Raw genomic sequence first — 5,826 nt, forward strand, 5'->3', positions numbered from 1 at the left:
AATGGATAAACTACGACAAGTGGAAATCTATGGAAACACTGAAATTAAAGGCAGAGATTAGGAGTTCAGCTAGGGACAAGTTAAATTTGGGACATGTTAGACATCTAATTAAAGACATTAAGCATCAGTCTGATATTAGAATCTGTTCATCAAGAGAAGTCTGGCGAGAGAGATGCATTTTGGAATTGAGCACACGCAGATGGCATTTTATATGAGGGGGAAGAGATGGAGATGGGATGTGGAAGTTTTCCCAAGGAGATAAACATACAAGAGATGAGCGGTGACTAGGATATTAGAAATGATCCCAAAGTATCTAGGAAAAATATAGTTTACTAAGAAAATTTGTTACATATACACAGAGGAAGATATTCTCTGAGAAATGAAAACATTTTCCATCAAATCTTGGTTCTGCTAACAGAAAGCCATATAATGAGCCCACTTTGGAATGACTATCTGCATTTCTTTTCTTATCCTCTCAGGTTAATAATATTTTTTCAGAGCCCCACAAGTATCTACAGGTTATCATTGATAGTATCCCTTTCCTAAGAAGAGATCAGGATGGTGACTTGAATGATAATTTTGAGATTTGGGGAACAGAATTTGTACATTGACTCAAAATGTACATTTTATAACATCTCCATCTAGCGGGTTGTTCCACTCTGCTATTTGGCTGGAATTGGATCCTACTTGACATTTTATGAAATCCTTTCCTGTGAACTCTCATTTATCCTTCAATTACTTTTAGGAAGCAGATAACATTCTTCTCATTTATAGTTGTGGAAATTTAAGACTCAAAGCAGTGAAACAGTTTTACCCAGCCATTAGGCAAATTTTGGACTTGACTTACATACAGAGCTCCTAGTTCTTTCCCACGCTCATTAAAATCCATAAAAGTACTTAAATTTTATTTTTTTAAAAGTCTTCTCAGTGGAAGAAGAGGACATTTTCTAGGCTTGGTGAATGTATGATGTATGAATGAAATATACAGTGAATATTTTAAAAATGTATTACAGTAAAAGAAACATTGCCATAAATCCTCTTCAAACCACTCCCCACACTCCACTTACCCAATTATCTATGCCACTTTCTGAAGTAATTTTGGAAGTCTTCCTTCATGAGAGTCTTTACGAGGTGTGATCAGAATATGGTGAATGCCGCTGCCAAGTGCCATCCAACAGAAAACGAGCTGTAAAAATGTTAATGGTGTGTCCTCCCCCACCTTAGCTACCAGATCTGACACAGTGCTATTTCCGGCTTTTCCTCTGAAATCAAAATGACCATGAAAGGGAAATGTTTTGAATCGAGGCAGCCGTGAGTGCGACTAAAGACACAAAAGAGTACTCCAGATCTGGAGGGAATACTTTGCGAAGGACTAATGACAATATATCTTTTAGTGTAATACAATTTTTTCATTTAAATGTTCTCTACATTTATTGATTATACTTGGCACTATCCATTAAAAGCCTCTGTAAAGTTGTATAAAATATATCATCAAGAAAATTAACTACTATATATAGTATGCTGCTTCTAGCATGACTCCTGGGTCATGGGCATTTGTTCCTTGCATAGATTAGCTGCCACCTTTGGCATAAGTGTTTATGTTCCAAAGTGGCCTTGAGATTGGTTGAAATTGAGGGGTCCTATAATACCCATTGGAGACTAGTTGTGTCCCCCCTCACTGAAATAGGGCTTGCTAAGGGCCCTTATTGCTTTCCCTTTAAGTTCCTGTCACTCCTAAAATTGCTCACGGGGAATTAGAAAGCTCATGGGAATTCTTGGATATATTTGCTGAGTACCAATGAGAAGGAGAGAGCATGTTACAGGGGTGGCAGTACCATCATTGCTATAAATATGCTAGAGTAAGGGAAGGTTTCTATCTGGGTTATTTGTTGCCACGGATGAGACTTCAGATTTATGAGGATGAATTGTGGAATCATTTTAGAGTACTGAGAAAAGGAGAGGGTTTGGAGAGGAGAGCAGTTGGGACAGATAAAGCAGTTCTGACTGTTGAAGGCCCAGTGCATAGAAGTACATAGACTCCAGAGGTAGATGGAAAATGAGAACAATGTTTTTCAGTAAGGTGCACATATAGAGGGAGATTAAACATTGTATCCAAAATGGAGCACAGGAGCAGTTTTAACTAGATGACTCCACGTGGGAGGAAAACAGATGCCAAGAATTTAAGTGACGTGTGACTCAGGGATAACCTGTAAACAGAACGATGTTGAGAACAATGGACGAGTAGAGGAAAGAATATTCATCCTCCCTCAATGTGAATGAAGAGTTTTATGGAAGGTATACGTGTTTTGGGGGAATGATGTTGATTTGTATAATTAATATACCTAATTCAGATAAAATAAGATATTCCTAAAAGCATTAAAATGAGTGCTTTTGGTACTTGCAGTAACCAAAGCTATATATCATTTTTTTCTATTTTCTCAGAGTTATGTATGGCAAAAAATAATTGAAAACTAGTACTTCACGATAAGTGTAGGAAGATAGTGAAAAGAAGACAGTGGGGGACAATGAGAAAACCGAATCTTTTTTTTTTTTTTTCCTTTGGTACTGGGGATTGAACTCAGGACCTTGCGCTTACGAGGGAGGCACCAGAACCACTGAGCTAAATCCCCAGCCTGAGAAAACCAAATCTTAGGAGAAAATTATAACTTTAGCATTTGGAAGAAAAGGATGAAGAAAAGGATCTTACTATCATTCAATGCCTGTTACCTCCTCTATATTTTAGTTTGTCCTTGTAGAGAAGCTATAGATGCTACAGGCTGTTTGACACAAAGAGAAAGTGAAAATCAAAGAAGTTCAGGTCATGTAAGTGGTACGTTGTAGGTTGAAACCAGTCCTGACAAACTCGAAAATTCTTTTGATTCTGAATAAAGATACAAAACTCTTCTTTAAAAATCTGCATTGTCCTCTGTTTTATTAAACTAGTTTAGGAAATATATTTCAAATTCAGAGGACAAAGGGCTATACTTCTCTTTCAAGAGAAGCTGATTTTATGGTAGGAATCATCTCTTGTCACTCTTTAGTCCAAGGCTTTTCTCATGTATTTATATATTAATATATTATATACGATAATAAAATTGGTATATAATGATGGCAATATATATAATTAATACATTTTACATAATGTATAATATGTATATATTATATATGTGTGTATGTGAAATCTGAGCATGAGGAACTAAAATGGGTCCTGTAGAAATGAGTCATGTTAAATGAATCTCATTTTCTTCTCTCTCCTTTTAAACTAGAATTGAAGAATTAAGAGACTGTCTTAAATTACAATATTTGACATCTTATTTTCCAGTAGAAAATTGTAAAATGTGACTTCAAGTATAATATCCTTGAGTAAACTTACTCAATTTTAATCAGAAATCATTTAAAAAACTAGTGGGACATTTCATGGAGGCTGACAGGAATTTTATTCAACACTTTTAAGGTCATTTTATTTAACTTGCATGAAGAAAAAGCCATACTTATCAAATAAGAAGAGTGTAGACAGCTTCTTGTAGATGACAAAGTCAAGTGAAAGATTAAGTATTTTAATAGACTTGATCTTGGACTAAGCCAGCGGGGGCCACAGATGTAGATGGATTAAGATGGATGGAAGGATGGGAACTCTGGTAGGGCCTAGATTTAGGAAATTCATTCAGTTGCAAAGCTGCTCTCAGAAAAAAACAAAGATCTGCAGCCTAGACGTTTGTCTTAAAGAGTACTGTGAACATGAGCTTGATTGAGGAGCTATCAGTATCTATGGCATTCTAACATGGTAGGTAGAAGGTGGCCACCATGTTTTTATATACAGATAATTTTCCCAGTTAAGTTGATAACATGCTCAGTATGTACCCAGCGAGGACATGACCCTGGCCAACAGCTAAGGACAAAGAAAGTTGGTTCATGCCCTTGTGGAGAAGTGGCTGGCAATTAGAAAATAAAGGTAAGACTCACATGTATAAATGTTCATTTCAGGCAGGTTTAGGGAAAGAGTTTCTATATGAAGTTCCCAGTAGGCACTGCCTCTGGGACTAGGCAAACCCATGGGGACAGGAGGTTTCAAGCAAGGACTGAATAATGCAATATTTACCAAGAGCTGCTGAGGATAGAGTAGCCCAACAATTATGATTGAGGAAGAAAATGAAAAAACAAAAAAAGGGGACTATGTAAGATAGGACAGAAGTTGCACCATTGAAGGGTGAAACAATCATGATGTTAAAAGCCGAGAGATCAAGAAACACAGTTCAAGATGGACGAGACCTGTGGTTCAGAATGAAGGCCCTGAATACCTGAGGCAGGGGCCGTTTCCATTTTACCCTACAGAAGGGAGAGGAATCTTCAATTACTGCCCACTTAGGCACAATAGGCCCGTGAACTGATATGTTTAGCATTTAGACCACAGCTTTCAGTGCCAAAAGCTAATGAGAAACACTGAAATACTGGAGATTTAGAAAAAATTTTGAAATTATTAAAATTTCAAAAATTGCAATTATAAGGCTCAGTGAAGCTCTCTGGAAAAAAAGTTTCTGTGAATCAAATTATTCCAGTTGACCAAACATATAATAAACTTTACATGATGCAATATGTTTTGAGAAAAAAATGGCAATGATAATAAACTTTTAAGGAAAGTCAGGGGGATCAAAGAATAAATAATACAGACTCTAAATCTCAGATTGTCCAATTACCCTAGAAATTATATTAAATTGTGGTAAGTATGGAGGATTTGTGATATTTTCATTTGTATTCAGAGGATGAGGAGCAGAATGATGAGAAATGTGAACATAACATGAAACACAGTTGAAATACACCAGAATGAATAAGAAATTTTAGTGCAGATTTAATAATAAATATTTAATGAGGTGTGGTAGCAAAACTTAAATTTATTCTGTGTTATTCCAATGAGTAGATGTCAAGCCATCAAGTAGAAACTTTCCAAAGACAGATAATAGAAACTCAGTAGATTTTTAAAATATTAAATAAATATTTTTTTCTAACAATGAATCCAAATAATGAGTGGGCTGTCTTGGGAAATATTGAAAAAGATAAGATGACCAGCTGTCTGGAAGCCCCATAGCATTTGCTTATTATGTGAGACTCTGCTGCAGACAACAATTAAAATTTCTTCCAAGATTTAGCTATTATGAGTTCTGCTGCTATAAACATGGGTATGCATGTATCACTTTAATATGATATCTTTAGCTCTTGTGGGAAGATACCTAGAAGAAGAATAGCTGGGTCATATAGAATTTCTAATTTTAGTTATTTGAAATATCTCCATAATGATTTCCATAGCAGTTTTACTAATTTAAAATTCTGGAAAAAGCCTGTACACTCACCAACAAATGAATGGATAAAGAAAATGTGGTATGTATATATAATGGGATACTACTTGATGCTAACGGATAAATTCAAGACATGTAGGAAAATGGATGCATCTGGAAAATATAATGTTGAGTGAAATAAATCAGACAGATAATCTTAAACACCCTATGGTATCTCTCATTTAAGTAAAGCAAAGTACAAACAAAGAGCAAAATAAAGGATGGATAGATGAAAACAAAGGGATTGATTTCTTGCAAATGGAAGGGTTTCAGGAGACAGAGGGTGAGGGAAGATGTGGAAGGGAAGTGTAAGTATGAAGATGTAAGATGTACCATGTAGAGGTTCCAAAACTCACAATGAATGTAAACATTATGAGTCTTAAACTTGAGCAAAGAATAATAACAAGAATGAAAATGAGAAAGAGGGAAGAAGATTTAGAGATGGAGGAAGGGAGGTGGATAGGAAGTAATATCTCTCAATGTTAGCCTCAGCTCT

This window comes from Heterocephalus glaber, unplaced genomic scaffold (assembly GCF_053883595.1).
Source record: "Heterocephalus glaber isolate CG9 unplaced genomic scaffold, H.glaber_assembly_v1.0 deba00001550, whole genome shotgun sequence".
Taxonomy (NCBI): domain Eukaryota; kingdom Metazoa; phylum Chordata; class Mammalia; order Rodentia; family Bathyergidae; genus Heterocephalus; species Heterocephalus glaber.